The sequence below is a fragment of the Thermobia domestica genome, chromosome 15 (assembly GCF_964235325.1).
Source record: "Thermobia domestica chromosome 15, izTheDome1.hap1.1, whole genome shotgun sequence".
Taxonomy (NCBI): Eukaryota; Metazoa; Arthropoda; class Insecta; order Zygentoma; family Lepismatidae; genus Thermobia; species Thermobia domestica.
In genome coordinates this window covers 47,891,706-47,909,290 of record NC_137468.1, presented here as the reverse complement: position 1 = coordinate 47,909,290, position 17,585 = coordinate 47,891,706, and positions in this window count along the sequence as shown.

Genomic DNA, 17,585 nt, shown 5'->3' with positions numbered 1-17,585 from the left:
CAAACAGTGAAGCTGTTGTCTTGAGTATTATACTCTAACATATTGCAAATCTCTTAAATCGATATAAGTTAAATGAAAACAGAAAAAAGTTTTAATAATGCCCTCTACGATAGCTCATATGTTCCATGGATATGATCCTAAGCTTGTGAGTTACTGTTATCCTGTTAAGTTTTTGAGGTATTTTTTTTTAATGATCTTTAGTTTGCTAAAACTCCTTTCCTTGCCTTATGGTGAAAATAAATATTTGCCTAGTTTTGCATCTCGTGAAATCAAAACCACAAAATAATAATTCTTACCTTACTCATTCTAAATTAAGGATGACTTATCCTTGGAAAGAATAACTAAACATAAAGTACTATAGTTTTATTTAAACTAAACGTATTAGAACATAAACACGTTAACAAAATGTTTAACAAATAAATATCTTTACAGCGGAAAATGATTTATAATTTTGTTCGAATTTCACAAGAAAATGTTTCATTAATAACTGCAACACAACATGATTTACGTAAGAAATTAGAGCAGGAAACTTTAGTGTGATGATCTATACCTTTCTTTTAGAATTGATGTAGCGATTTAGAAATAGATGCAATCTTCTTTTAACCCCCTCACTCCGGTATTAATGTTGATCAGTGTAGAGTTAAAACTGTAATAGACAGCGAGAAGTGGTTTTCTGCATTGAATGAAATAGCCCAAGAATGTATTGAAAAAAGCTTTTCTTTTTGTTTTGTATACAAAATAACCACGAGGATAAATTAAAATAAATACATTATGTCTGTCTGTTCCAGGAATGTAATCACTTAATTAGTAGTTTCAAAATCTTCTACAAACGTTACATCCATATCTGAATTGCTAAATATAATGAGGTGCCTCCGAAACAGAACAGGAAACATATCACTCGTGCAGCTATTACACTAAAGTATTCTCATGCGTCAATTCTGACAATTTCCACAATAGTAATTTGGAGTAACAATACTACAAAGTGACACTTTCGCATAAACACACATACACACACAGTGCTGTTTAGTTTTTAAAGATCTATCAAACCAGATATCATTCGCTCCATGTTTCCTGGGCCGCGGTGGCTCAGTGGTAGAGCGTTCATCTCTGGTGCTTGGGGTCCCGGGTTCGATCCCAGCCCCCGCCAAGTGAACTTTGTGGTGGACAAACACCGTATGCATGGGTTTTCCCGAAGTTCTCCCGTTTCTTCCCACTTTCTTCATTCCACCATTTCATTCATCACTCATCATCACCGTCTCCTTTAGCCTAACCGGCATAACCGCAGGACGTAAAACTCAAAGTTTTCATTTCGCTCCGTGTTTCCATTTAAACATTTGAAGTTGGGCCATGAAGGACGACCCTGGGGTTCATCGCGACAACACCGTTCGATGTTCATCATGGCATTTTTTACTTGAGTGTTTGTGCGTTTCATTTATCTTCAACCATTTTCGAAATGTTTCCGTGGAAACATGAAAATGGGCTACACTATAGTAGAGAGAGAGAGAGAGAGAGAGAGAGAGAGAGAGAGAGAGAGAGAGAGAGAGAAAGGAGAAAGAAAGAGAGCAATTTTTGGATTTCAACAAAAGTTTGCATCATATCAGAGTACTTACACAGAAGCGTTCTATTCTGGATATCTGAAACAATGACAAGTTTGATTGAAATCTGATAATAAGACAGTTTTCGTGCAGCAAACAAGTGTATTACAGTATCACTTCGAGAGGAGGTTGCCTGTCAAATTGTTCTCAGCACTACAGTTTCAGATTTCATATTCTGCTTTTTGAATTTTAATGGAACTTGGCATCTTTTCATATCTCTATTCCTTTTCTGGTCGATCAAAGTGATCAGTGTAAGATAACTTGGCTCCATTTTTTTATATCTATGTTTTCGGTGGGATATATCTTGGACAAAATTATTTGTTTGAATTTGAAATCCTAACTAGATATGATACTACGTGGACTGACATAAAATAAAGGGGTACTTCCGGTTGACGTGGAAAGTTGAAATTCGGCAGGATTGTAGCTTTTCGTGACTAATCGACAGGAAAATTGTCAAAAGTGAATATTTTGAAATTTTAGAAGATCTAAAGAGGGGATGAAGAAATTCTTCACGTTGTTTAAATGTACCCCTTTTTGAAACTATAATCTCATGTTTTAGGTTCGTGAAATTGGAATAAAATTTGAAATTCTGTATGCTTGTGCGTTTTCGTTAGAGTTACCTAAGTAAAACATAAAAATGAAAATTTCCAATTTTCGAGTGGTTTTATTTAGAACTGAAAGATCTTCCCTGTGTTATTTATATGGGACACCTTTTACATCCCAAAATTATTGGGCGCTTCCTGTAGGGCTACAATGACTAAATTTGACATGATTTTAGCTTTCCGAGACTAACCGACAGGAAAACTGCGAAACGTGAATATTCTTAAATTTTAGGGAGTGTAAAGGGGCGATGAAAAAGTTCCCTATATTATTTAAATGGACCTATAATCTCATGTTTTAGGTACTTGGAAATGAAAAACAAAATTAAATTCGGTTTCTGGTAAATTTTCGATAGCGTTACCTAAGTAAGTCACCAAAAATAAATTTTTCAACTGTAGAGTGGTTTTATGGGGAACTGAAAAACCTTTCCCATGTTATTTATATTGGACATAATCTACACCCCAAAATGTTTAGGCACTTCCGCCAGGATTATAATGATGAAATTTGGCATGATGGTAGCCTTCAGGAACTAACCCACAAAAATATTGCCAAAAGTGAATAGTTTTAAATTTTCAAGATGTCTGAAAGGGGATGAAGAAATTCCCAAGTTATTTAAATGGGCGTTCTCTTGAGATACAAAATCTGATCTTTTTTAGATAGTTGAAATATGAAAAATTTGAAATTTGATAGAATTGTGGGTTTGAGAGGTGCTATGCCGTAGGCCGAGTAAACGCGGGGATGGGAGGGGAAGAGCCCAGCTGGGCCAAATTCAGGTAATGTTAACAGCAAATGCACGAAATTAATTTTTGATGCTAAGGCTGATATATGAAGCGCAAGGCCGTATGCCAAGCAAAACCGTCTGGGAGCGAAGCCACCAGCTAGCAAAAGACTAGTATATGTTTATAATCTTATGTATTTTGCACGTTGTTATTAGTATTTTTTTACTACAAATTATACTTTTAGTAAGTTCAATTTATTTTTATATGCTTATTTACATATTTATTTCTTAATATTAATTTTTCTTTCTTTTCTTTCAGAACAACTATAGATGGTACTGAATTTTGCGACATTATACACAACATACTGAGCAAAGTTTGCACATATTAACGACGCTAGTGCGAAGAGAAGTAATAAAAGAAAATTCAGTCTAACGTGATAAATGAGTACCAATGTTTTTTCCACCTGAAGATGAGACCTCATTCTATCCTTAGGGGGCGCATATTCGACGGAATAACCTAGCTACTAAAAACCTGAAACTCTTATGTCCTGAGAAAATATTGCCCCCCTGGCAAAACCTGAAATGATGCTACTAGAAGAGAAATATAGTTTATTGCGTTTTATGTGTTGTCATTATTTTTAATGATGCTACCACAGTTTCCAAATAAAACTATTGTGCGATAGTATATGTGCTTCACATGTAAATTCTGAATTTCATACATCCTCCTTTTCTTTAAAATCATCGTTTCCTTCTCTTTGAAAAAATCTACCAACGCTTGATAGCAATATCACAACAAATATACGGAGTTAATGGAGTCTTGCTACCTGCATTTTTAACAACAAAGGAAAACTAACCGTAAATTTAATTGAAGTTCTTTGTGTTGCTTTTATTTTTCAGTGTCTACGTGTACTGCTCCCGAGTTTTTTGTCGGGAAAAAAAGGGAAAAGAAAAAGATAGAATTAAATTATGTTTGCGAAAAGTAGAGTTTGCGAATATTTTCCTGTTATAGATTGGTATAGGGTGCTGTCATCTGTACAAGAACAAAGGAAGTGCAAATCCAAGGTAGAAAATAAAAGGAAACCAATTTTGTTCGTGTGTTTAATACTTTATATGACTCTTCCTACGCGATATATCGCATATATATATATTGTATGCAACCTACAAAATTCACCCGAATTGATGGTAAAGTATGACGTTCAGATGTGAAATATTTTTCTGTGCAGAGTGAGAGCCGTAGCTAGAGATTTCGGCTCCTGGGGCGAAGCAGAATTCGGCGCCTCCCTACAGTCACCCCAGCAAACTTTTCTTTTCTGTTTTTTCTCTTTTTTTTTACTTATAAGAAAATCACCGTTATTGTTATACTACACTGAATTTTTATTGAGCTGCTTTGGCAGACCATTGCAACAGCCAAAAGCAATCATTATGTATTCTTTTACAAATAAGAGCTGTTTTCAAGACGAGTATTTTGGACTTTTTATCAAACTTGACAAAACTACCTTTGGTTGTACACAAAATCCACTTAAAGAACAATTACGGTAATTTACAACTATTTGTAACGTTTCAAACTATCGATAAGAAATGAAATTTCAATACATTAGAAACTATGTGCTTTTAAAATGTTCGAAATGGATGATACATGTAATTTTCGTTAATAATTGTAAACTTTTGTAATTTTATTCTGTATATGACCACACAAATAGCATTTTAATTTCGATTTTTTAAATATCAACAATTAAACGAGTTCAACTTGTTAATGATAGACTTTCTTTTATAACTCTTAGAGGTCGATGGTGTGATACTGCTGTTTTAAATGTACATGCTCCAACAGAAGATGAGGATGATGCCGATATAAAAGACACTTTTTAAGAAGTATCACCGGTATTCAACTAAGTGCCGCAATACTATATGAAAATTCTATTAGAGGATTCCAATGCGAAGGTAGGGCGACAGGATGTTTTCAAACCGGTTATAGAGAAAAAAAAAGTCTGTATAAGAAAAGTAAAGACGACGTCATTAGTTTCGTGAACTTTGGAACATGGAAAAACCTTATAGTGAAGAGTACAAAATTCTCATATTGTGACGTTCATAAACACACATGGTCCTAGCCACATGGAAGAACACACAGTCAAATTAGTCACAGTTTAGTAGATACAAGAAGACAGTCAGCATAACTGATGTTCACTCGTTCAGAGGACCCGACTGTGACACTGATCACTATCTGGTAGCAGTGATAATAAGAGAGAGAGAGAGAGAGAGAGAGAGAGAGAGAGACAGAGATATTATCGTTCAATAGAGAATATTCAACATCAGAAAACGGAGAGGTTTAGTTTCAAGAAATTGGAGGACAACCAGGCGAGAGGGGATTACTAAATATACGTGTAATAAATTCTCGTTTTTAGAAGATTTTGAGAGCTCTAATATTGAGGGTACTTGAATTCAAATTAGAGATAGCATTAACATTTCAGTAAGAAAAAAATTAGGCACACGGAAATACGTAGGAACAAATCATGGTTTGACCAGGAATACATCAAACTAATGGAGAAGGGAAAATAGGCGATACTGCTTGGCTACAAAATCCGAACGATATAACCATACTAAATTTCGTTCACATCAGATGAGAAACTTCCATAATGTTCAGAAGAGAGAAACGTGATTTTTCGAAAGCTTAAATTAATGAAATTAAAGATAATAGTAAAAGAAAAAAGCTCGAGACATGTTCAAGAGCATGAACGAATTTAAGAACTTTAGAAACGCTTCCTGCGTTTATATTAAAGAGAGACGACAGAACAATTCTTAGTGATGCAGCATCTTGAATAGATGGAAAGATTTTTTGTAGATTTGCTTACCACGCAGCCAAAAACTAATGTTCGTGGGAAAGGGAAATGCACAGCAAAACCATAAATATCATAGCCTAGTCGAACAGAAGTAGAAATTGCTATAAAGAAATTAAAGAAACACAAATCTCTGGCTGAGCCAACATTAGCTAGAGGGGAAAATTGTGGAACAAGATACACAAACTTATTCACCTTATCTGGAACAAGGAGGAATTCACACAAGAGTGGAAGGAATGAATCACTTCTCCAATTCACAAGAAAGGGGACAAAGAGGATTCTAATAATTTTCAAAACATTTTCTTTTGTGTCAACATCCTATAAAATCCTCTGAAACATTTTATTAGCAAGATTGATCCTATATACGGATGAAATTATTGGAGATTATCAGTGTGGATGTAGACGAAATGAATCAACTATGTACCAGATATTTACCACTCGACAACTGTTTGAAAAGAAATAGGAATAAATTACCCCGGTACATAAATTATTTATTGATTTTAGAATGGTTTACGATTCTATTAGGAGATACATATTATACAACTTTCCTGCAGAATTTGGAATACCGAAAAAAGCTACTTAGATCAATTAAGACGTGTTTAAATGAATCCGAGTAGAAAAATTCTTGTTCACGAGCTTCATCATCGAGAAGGGCCTGAAACAAGGAGATGCGATGCTAACATTATTAATCAACTTTATTCTGGGGTACGCTATAAGAAAAATCAAAGATAGTAACTTGGGATCAGAGCTGAATAGCATTCACGAGGTTATGGCGTATGCTGATGATGCAAATCTGATAGGAAAAGATAGGAAAACAATAGAAAGAAATGCAGAAACACTATTAAATGCGTGCAAGTTTAGAAATAAACGCAGAAAGAGCTAAATACATGGAAGTTCACTAGGATCGTAATACTACAAATTATAGATGCTTCAAACTACCAAATAACATTTTCGATAAAGTTCATACATTCAAGTATCGAGGATCAATATTAACAGACCAAAATCATATCCACGAAAAAATTAAATGTCGACTGAAATCAGGGAGTTCGTGTTAGACCTATTATTCAGTTCAGAATCTTTTTTCGTTACGAATTCTGTCGAGGAATTTGAAGCTCAAATTTATAGAACGATAATCAAAATTGCTGTTCTGTATTATTTGTGAAACATAGTCGGTTACTTTAAGGGGAGAACTCAAACTGAAAATATTTGAGAATAAAATTTTGAGACAAATTTTCGGTCCCAAGGGGAACGGCAATCGGAAATGGCGGAAACTTCATAACGAGGAACTGCATAATTTATACCTTTTACCAAACATTATTATAGTCGACAAGTCCAGGAGGCTTAGATGGTAAGGTCATGCAGCGAGAATAAATAAAGCAAAAATTCCTTCAAAGTTTTGACTGGAAATCCAATCGGAAAACATGTATTAGGAAGACCTAGACGCAGATGAATCTCGCAGAAATACGAATACAAAGTAGAAACTGTATTCAGTTGGGTAAGGACAAAAGTCATTATAGAAGTTTTATGAATGCTGAATCTCCGGGTTAAAAAAAAAAAAAAGTGAAATATAACGGAACTTCTGACGGTTTATGTTTTGTCTGTATGTAGATAGATAAAATAGAGCACAATTGATACGTGTGCACAGAAAACATATCCTGGCGGTACAAGTAGTTGATGGAGAAACGATTCCAATAGATTCCTTCGAATTCGGATGCATTTCATGTCAATGGAATAAAACAAAATCACTGGTAGTGATTAGTCTTTGAAAAAGAAGAAATTCATTGGGTTAAGTTCTGATTCTTTTACCCCTATAAGAAGTTATTATTTCCCTTGTTTCCCGCCAAGTGAACTTTGTAGTAGACAAACACCGTGTGTTTCCTCGGGGATCTCCCGTTTCCTCCTACTTTCTTCATTCCACCATTTCATTCATTTCTCATCATCACAGTCTCTTAAGCGTGGGACGTAAAACAAAGAAATCATTTCATTTTTATTCACCTTGTTTAACTTTATTTTTAATATTCCAGCTCAAACAGCAGCTTGCATGTCTATTCACTTCTCTAACTTTCATACCTTCATTCTCACCATCGTGATTAATCCGATTGGGCAAAAAAGTAAGTAAGCAAACTCATCACCATCAGAATGCTGAACACATATTTAAGACTTGGGTCGTTTCCGATTTTGTAAATGCTCCTGCGTACATTGTAAGTCATTACTCGACACCTTCTATATCACATCGTCATTTAAAAAAAATCATATATAATAACTTTATTTAAGTAATAAGTAAACACGTGTTGTGACTCTTATTGAAAATTTTGGGTTGCGAGCGAAGGGAGCAAAAAAATTTAACAAATGTATTCCATTGCTGAAAGTCAACAATGTTGATTTAATTGGGCGCCAATTCTTTTAGGAGGTGTCGCATCCTTTGCTCTTTTCCGACACCGTTTCTTTGTTCTTGCTCGTTCGACGACCCCTCGCTATCAGCGCCCGGGTAACCGCCCCGCTCGCCCCCCTTAGCTACGGCTCTGTGCAGAGCTCTGTTTCCTAAGTTATTGGCCTTTGAAATCGAGGTTTGCATTTTCTCTGTATTTTTTATTGCAAAAATCTTACTACGCAGACCCTAATTGCTGTTAAGATTAACCCTTGCTTTACGAAAGTCACAATTATTCCGCTATTAACTACTGTCTGGCTCAAACCTCTTCACGTTTAAGGTGTGGCCTCTTTTTTTACAATATCCCATGGAGATAATCCAGTCTAATAATTGATATTTGAGGTAAACATTATTTGCACTAAAAAAGGTCTGTATTCATGTAGAGTTAGTGTATGTTTAGGGAAAAAGAAAATTATTTCTAAATAATTAGAAGAAAAAAGTATGATTCTACGCACGGTGGATTGCTATTTTATTGTAAGATTGCTTCTTTGTACACAGGTCAATTTAGATCAGTGTTTATTCTTTTTCTTTCTCGGTTTGAGTATTTACTTTGTTTTCCCATCTATGTTTCACGAAAGAAACGATTCACATTCTTGTACACGAAAGAAAATGAAATCTGACAACGTCACTCTTAAGCGCCATCGCACTGGGAAAAAAAATTGTAGGTAGCGTACTTAAAAAGATAGGTTACATGCGTAATTCCTGTAGTTTTGGGACTTAACGTACAGCAGACGTATAACTGAAAACGCATGTTTTATAATATTTTCTGTACAAGTATAAGATCTATACGTACTTTCCGTATGAAACAATGTAGGCGGTCAGAATCTCACATACAAATGGACGTATAAAACATATAGCTGACGAAGGTAAAATAAGTATATGCATGTGATATACGGAAAACTGTTAGATGTCAGACATCCTGCAACGGCATGACGTAACATCTAAGAGCAGTGCCTATGGAGCATACAGATAACGTGTGCTCCGTACTGATTTCTATAGTAAGCAACAGGATACCGTATATTTGTACAATATACCGCTGAACGGAGAACGGATTTTTCTCTGTGTGGCTTTAGCCAAACCTCAAGAGGTTTGGGCCTGACAGTAGGCGGGTAAGTAAGTTACTTCTTGTATAATTTTGAAAAAAAGTAAGGACAAAAAGGAAACATACTTTGTACATTTGTCTTTTCCTTGTACGAAAATCAAAGAGTATACAGTTCCGTCCTGAAAATTAAAAATAAATACTGTAGGAAAAAAAAATAATTTACGGAATGCTCTTTTGTTACAGGAGGGATCACAATATACACATGTGATACTATTCTTTTCCTTTCTGTGAACATTGCAAACTATCTTCCTGTACACTCGAAGAAATAGATATTTTTCATCTCAAAATACGTTTGAGAACATTGAATGCACCCAAGGACTTCAAAAGAAACACCAAGAGAGGTGACGTATTGCTTGTTGCTTTTTGTCTTTGCCTTCTAGCTAGGATGTATAAATGGACCTTTTGTATCTCTTTCTCTCTGCCCCTGGCTGTGATTGCAATTTTTTTTCTACGGTTTGGACTAATTTGTTACATTGAATTATCGAAGAACCAGTACCTTCTAGGGGTGAAGTGCTGGAACCATTAGAATGAAACATAGCAGGTAAACTATAGCAGATAGAGACATGCGATTTTTTGCAACGTGTTCTACAACTTTACTACTTTCCAAGTTAAGTTGTGATAATTGAGAGTAGTATTCTTATTATTCTGATCAATGTAATGAAATTAATTGTTGACATGTTTTTCTATATACTTTCAGATTATGTTGTAAGTGAAAACGACGACAGTACAGGAGAAGGCCCAATGTGTACTGTGGTATGCTGAGCCTGGTAAATTACCAGAAACTGTACAACGACAATGCCGCCACATGTATGGACGAGATCCGCCATCAAAACAATCCATAACTAAAATCGCTGTAAAGTTTTTAGTGACAGGTAGCATAATGCATTGCCGCGGGGTGGACGACCAGGTGTGGCTGAAGAAGTTACACGGCTACAGGATCTATTTACTACGACATGATTCACGAGTACATACTCTCTCAGGTGTTGGAACTACAGCCACACGCAATCTTCCAACACGATGGAACACCTCCTCATTGGTCTCTGGATATGAGGGACCTCTTGGATAGACATTTATCTGGGAGATGGCCACCGCGATCCAGTAATATCACCCCCTTGGTTTTTTGCTTTAGGGGTACGTCAAGGATCGTTTTCACAAGACGCCTGTTCCAGATATTGCCACACTTCGTACTCCAATTACCAACGTTATCCAACATATTAATGCTGATACGCTGCAGCGTGTATGTTTGGAGATTGAATATTGTCTCGACGTCCTGAAGGCAGCTAACGGGGCGCGAGTGGAAGTGTTGTAATTGTGAATAAACCTTGGAGAGTTGTAGAGCACGTTTAAAGAAAACGCATGTCTTTATTTGCTATAGTTTACGAGCTATGTTTCATTCTAGTGGTTCCAGGATTCTGTAGACACCCTGTATATCAAGTTAACAAATGATATGAAGCAATAAATCTGCTCTTTTATATGTGGTTAAAGAGGTGGATACATTCGAGCTTCGTATTTTGATAATTCTGGATGTGATCCTCGTTGGAAACTTTGATTTATTTATTTTTATTTTATTTATTTATTTATTTATTTGCTAAATTGACTTTCTTATTCACATGAGGTGAATAATGATATTAGCCAAATTTATTTAATTGACCATTACCTATCGCTACTGCATTCAATAGGAATATAATTCGAACCTTTAAAATATTGAGTTATATTAATAGATCCTCTCTTGCATTTTTTTCGCGGGCCTGGTGGCTCCGTAGTACAACACTTACCTGTGACGCATGGAGTCTCTGGTTCGAACGCCGGGCAGGTATTTATGGAGGACAACATGGTGGTGCATTTTCTCGGGGTACTTCCATATCCTCTCACATTTTCATTACACCGATTATCAAATCATTACTCACTTACCTAAATCATGTGTCTCCCTTAGCTTAAAGGTCGCAAATAACGTGTCTTTCTTTCTCTTAGCATCACACACACAAAAAATGCATTTTATAGTTTTCACAGGCTTGTTAATCATCGCTTTTCATGGAAGTATGAGTGTGATTTTATATCACTGTTCAGTTTTAGTTTTCTGCCGAAAAGAAGTTATAGGAATTATTTTAGTTGCTTTTCCTCATTTATTATATTATGACAGATTCTCAGTTCCGAGAAATCCCCTAGAGAGCTCTTATCATTTCCTGGTCCATGGTGTAAAAGGAAATGTTTCAAAACAATAATTTTACTGTTGTCCAGTTACATTATATCAAAAGAGACACTGACCAAAGCTTAAAACTTTATTTTAAATTATAATTTGTAACTGTTACAAACAGTTACAAATTATAATTTAAAATAAAGTTTTAAGCTTTGGTCAGTGTCTCTTTTGTTAAAACAATTAATCCAAAGCCATGAATAGTCTTACATTATATCCTTTTTAAAATACTTGGTATACTGCTGTTCTAGAATGAATACAAAATTTCAAACATGTTTGCTGAAATGTACACACAGACAATCGCACTTAGTATATAGTTTGTGGTATGTAATTCTTCAATTGCCGTAGTACTAAACCATATGTTCTCGTATATTTTGTGTGTTCTTCTTTCTCTGTAGGTTGATAATAGTAAGACATTCGTCCTGAATTCTGAAGAAGAATGACAAACAAAAAGAAGACAATGAGACAGACGTCAATTGGAAAACGATAAGGGATTGCTGTTGCGAAAAATCGAAAAATTCGGGTAATGCATTACACACGAAACAAAACTGACATGAGTATAAGCAACTTCACCGAAAAAATATCTTGTTTAAAATCTTTCAAGCCAAAGATCTGCGAAAATACAATGGTTCTGCAAAACTGCCCTGCTTAACATGAGTTTGTATCCAGATTTCTACAGAATATGACACAAACAAACACGGTTGAAATCGCTGGTATTACCAAAGTTTTAGAAAATTACTACGGTTGTTAAGTCCACCTGCTGAATTATGTGGGGCTGAAAATTGTACGCTCTTGGTGGATAATTCACTATACTTGAAACGTACTACTGCATGACAGACAGTATGTGGCAGACATTCTGTTTCCAATTCTTACTTAACCAGAAACAGCGAAAATACGGATCACAGAAAGGGGGAGGTAGCCTATAGTTAATTGGAATTGTTAGTAACTTGTGTCACTAGAGTTACTGAACCTGCCATTAAAGAAGCAGTTATTCGAAAGGAAGATGAATCACTACTTAGGTTAGGTCGGGGTTCTCCCGTTTTCTCCCACTTTCTTCATTCCATCATTTTCATTCATTTATCATCATCACCGTTTCCTTTAGCCTAGCCGACATAACCGTGGGGCGTCAAACTTCAAGATTTTATTTTTGTAGGTCCTTATATCATATACGATAGAATAAACCTGTAGGTTCTCCTATTATTTAGCCTCAAGGGAGAAAGAATTGTTATAGCCGATTCAAAATTCTCAAGTATATTATAGAAATATTTGTTGTTTTTATAGTTGTATTTTAATGAAGATTTTCTATCTCTTAAGAGTCCCATATCCTTTTTCATACGTCTCAAAAGTCCTTGCAGGACATATCGAAATTCATAAGCACATGGAGTTTTGCTTTTATTAGCTTAACAGTTTCTATTCCTGACATGATTATACCAAGATTGATCGAAACTACAATGCGACCAAGACTGAGATGGCAAATGAAGGCTAAGCTGCTAAAATGAAGTTCTTTAGTCATAAGGTTGAGATGCCGTTAGATAGGAGTCAAGAACGTAACCTTTTCTGTTTTGTTTCTGAACATTCAGTTGCATCGTTGACTTCCGTTGTTATCAGCAGGGGCGGATCCTAGACCGGCTTCTGACGGGGGGGGGTTGTCATACTGCTACTTTTAAAGGCTCCAAACTTTGTGATGAGTTATATATATATATATATATATATATATATATATATATATATATATATAAAATAAGAAAATTTCTTCTTCTGGGGGAGTGGTTATTGCCCCGATCGCCACCCTTGGATCCGCCCCTGGTTATCAGTGAGTGAGAAATCAGATAAAATAATTATTTTTTTTTTTTTGATATAACTTATAAGAACATTTTAAAAGTGACCACGACTATATACTTTTTGTTTATAAAAAAAAAGAAATCGATTTATAGGGAAAATAAAATCGTATAACCTGAAACTTGCTTGAAGGTCCGTACGGTTCCAGGTTGCGTCTCAGCTGACATCAAGTGAGTTTTGTGCTGAACAAACATCGTTTATGCGTGTTTCTCTGGGTTCTTCTGCTTCCTCCCACTTTCTTTATTCGACTATTTCAATAATTAATATCATCTTTGCCTCCCTTTATATTGGTACAGAATAGTGGGAGTCTAGATTATAAACATTTCATTTCTATAAATTTAACACAAAATCTTTGAAATTATATTTTTCGTTTACTGTAAACAATAGATGTGGATTGCGTATCAACCTGTCAGTATAAGTGATAAACATGGAAGTTCAAGGAACTTGGAAGCTAAGCTTTCAAAATAAGTAAAATTCATTTAAATGCAACGCACACTTCGTGTTCTGTGTTCTATTCTTTCATAAAAATTGCGTGATGTTTGTTCTGCTAATGATTCTGTCAGATGATCAGGAGTGTGCATTGTAACTTACAGGTTAGGTCTTTCTCAACGTATGTGTATAATTTTACATTCATAAATGTTGACAATATTAAGTTATGTTAAGCTATTAACAAATTCGTCTTTGCCATCTACGTGACCCCATTTACCTTGAAGTTCATCGTTGCTTTAAGCTACGATATTTGTGACGTCACCGCCAAACGAAATGTCATTATCATATTGTTTCTTACCCAATTAAGCTCGACACATATTAATTATTCAATTGTTATTAAAAAAACAATAAATAATTCGATTAATTGTAAATTATAGCAAGAAACTTCAAGCTAGCAGCTATCTCCCGGTTTTAACAAACACCATTATTTCGTTAATTACAACTACTTTATTTTTTCAGTAAATACGCCACGTTTATTCAGGCGTATTTATTATTTTTCAACGATCATTAATTTAATTTTGAGCTGCAATTGCGTGTTCCTTGTTCGTACGTTTCACAAACCGTGCTACGGCTCACAAATCGTTTTTGCTCTACGACTTCACGTAACATCGCCAACATTTCGATTCTGGAGGATATGTTGAGGACAAGCTTTCGAGGACTGTCAAGTTGGAAACTCTTTTCCAGTTTTGGAATAATGCTTGTTCCTGCTACGTTGGAGAAAATGTATATATCATGTCCACTGTCTGTTGCGACATGAGGACTGAAATATTTGAGGACCATGATACAGCAAAGCTGACTTTCGTATTTGGTAGAGACCCACTTGTGACATTGTGACCATATAGAAACCAAATATAACACTGTCAAAATTTCATCATGATATCTTAATAACTTCCGGGTGATAATTAAAACTTTACGAAACTCCCTTGTATTTTTATTTAGTGAAGCCCCGCAAAAATAAGAAGTCAATTTTCTCTTCGTTTTTAATAAAATTGAGATATTAGAGAAATGTCACACAGCACGTATGAGTACTAGACATTACAATAATAAATCATTCTCTAGCCAATTTCTGAATATTGAATCTTCTTAAGGAAACAAAGTTTGTAACTACACAAGATTGAGTCGCTAATATGTTGTCACCTTTTAGTCCCCACCCATGCGCAAGGATTCACAGCACGGGTTGTTTGAAGATCAACACACCGATTCAAGCTTACACTATTGTTTCAGTTCTTTAAATGTTGGTGTATGCATTATACTTTCTAAAGTGAATATACCTAAGGAAGAGTATATAGTGGTACTTTCTGCGTCTAAAATCAAAACGATTGCAAAGAAAACGGATGCGCTATAGAATGGACTACTACCAGCATTAAGAATATACTTTTTAAGTGATAATAAAATTCAGGAAGTTCCAACTGTTAGATCATTCACCAAAGGGTTTCAAATGCTACCGTGAAATGTAATAACTCTACATGTGACTCAGAAGTTACGTGTATTGGTGCTAAGGGTGTCAAATGTTACCGTGAAGTGTAATGACTCTACATGTGACTCAGAATTTACGTGAAGTGGCGCTCCAAGAAAACCCGTACAACGAATATGCTCTTCAAGTGTCTCAGAGATCTCTAAACCACATCCTGCCAGACAAATTAAAGGCCTATGTTTAGCAGAAGGGGTCCAGCTCTTTTCTCTAAATAATGTTACAATTTTGGTAATTTCTGTTCACATTCGGTTAGTTTAGAGTACGTTAGGTTAGTTTAGGCTAGCTTACGTTAGGCTTACGTTAGTTTAGTTTAATTTAGGTTAGGTTAGTTTATGTTAAATTAGTGTAGCGGTCCCGCATAATTTTCCAAAAAACGATAGAATTTCGCTTATTTCTACTAATATTAGGTAAGTTTAGGTTAGTTAAGGTTAGCTTAAGTTAGTTTATGGTAGGTTAGGTTAGATTTGGTTACGTTATGTTACGTCGAAGTACTAGCATCATTCATTTCTTCTGTAAATTTTGTGTGTTTTACGTGCTTCTGGACCCCTTGTACTAAACATACTCCAAATTAAATCTCCACAAGATAACTAGTGCCCGGAGACATTACATACGTGTGGTCCTTCGTTGAGAGAGAAAGACCAATTGGAATATGCCTCTACGAGTGTTATCTATTTGGTGAAAAGTGAAAGTTATTCCGTACCTGGATGAAGCTTGGACTTACCTATCCGATTGTGATGAAATTCGGGCTAGAACTTACACATCGACCAATCAATAATCGATTTATAGTCGTAAAGTTCTCAAAAGAATATACAGTCGTGTTGGGATACTACTATAATGGAATATTCACTATTCGTAAAGTGCCTGAGAACTTTAAAATGAACTCTTCATACTATCAGTAGCACATACGAACATCTATTTATACTGAAAACATGGCACGTCTGTATGAGAATGTTATACATCAATTCGTCTGCACCAAGACAAGGAATTATCACATAATGCTGGTCTTTGGGTATATTTTTAATTTTCTTCCTAAGCTACATGAATGAAACTTATCAAAATGTAAATATATACAATGCTGTATACGAGAATATTGTGTATGTGGTAGTTTCGTCCACAAGACAAAGTTTGGAGCTTTTTTGTCTAAAAGAGATGTCATGATAGAATAGTCTTATCTCGACAAGAATATCTGTTTCTAGTAGAAACGTTCTGTATTGCCTCGTGTCTCGGAACCAGGGGCGGATCCAGCACCGACTTCTGGGGGGGGGGCGGTTGGTTGTCATACTGCTACTTTTAAGGGCTCTAAACTTTGGGATGGGTTTTATTTATATGTATAAAATTAAAAAGTTTCCTCTTCTGGGGGTGGCGATCACCCCAATCGCCCCCCCTGGATCCGCCCCTGCTAAAATTTAGTCTCGTCTTTTGTCGTCTCGTTGGCAACAATAGTCCGTGAGTTTTCTCGGGGTCCTCCCGATTCCTTCCACACTTCCATTACACAAATCATCTTATATTTATTTACTTTCAGTTAGTAATCATCCGTGTTCTAAAGGGCATAATCATCCTAATGGACATAATCATGAGACGTTTAATTAAATATTTTATTTCACATTACATGTTAATTTAACATTACATAATATTGCATTAATTATTTAAATGTTATCTTCAATGTTCTTTCTTTCAGTTTTATACATGGTTACAGTAAATGTCAGAAGTTATAATTCTTTCGAAATAACTACTCAAAATGCCAATCCTCCTTTCGTTCATGGTAGACCCTCCCTAAATTCACCTTTCATGTTTCTCCGAAAAGGAACTGCTTGGTATTAAACATATTCAAAAATGCAGTATTGATTAGATCATGTTGCTCTTATATAAATCATATCCTCGCTAGTTTGACTAATGGCTAGAGCGTATGGCTTTTGTGCATGGGGTTGCGGGTTCAATCTCCTGTAGGAGAACGATAAACGAACTATAATGGTTTAGGCCTCACTTTAAACTGTAGGTTCCATCCTATACTGTATACCCTTGTTGCTGATAATAACATAAAAACAAACCAAATATTCAAGTCTGTAAGTTATATATTTTACAAATGTTATTAGTTCCTGAGCTTCAAATGATTTTCTTTCTAGCTTTTCTAAACTTTTAATGCCGAATAACCTTTCTTCTTCGGCACTGGTGTAAGTCATTTAAATTACATTGTAATAATGTTATTTTACGTCAGGTTCACTTTTTCTGGTGTTAGAGAATGGCTTTAATCCTCAAAGGTCTATGCGTAATTCTCATTTCGAGTGGAAAATATCTTTCCAAGTTTTGGATTCTGT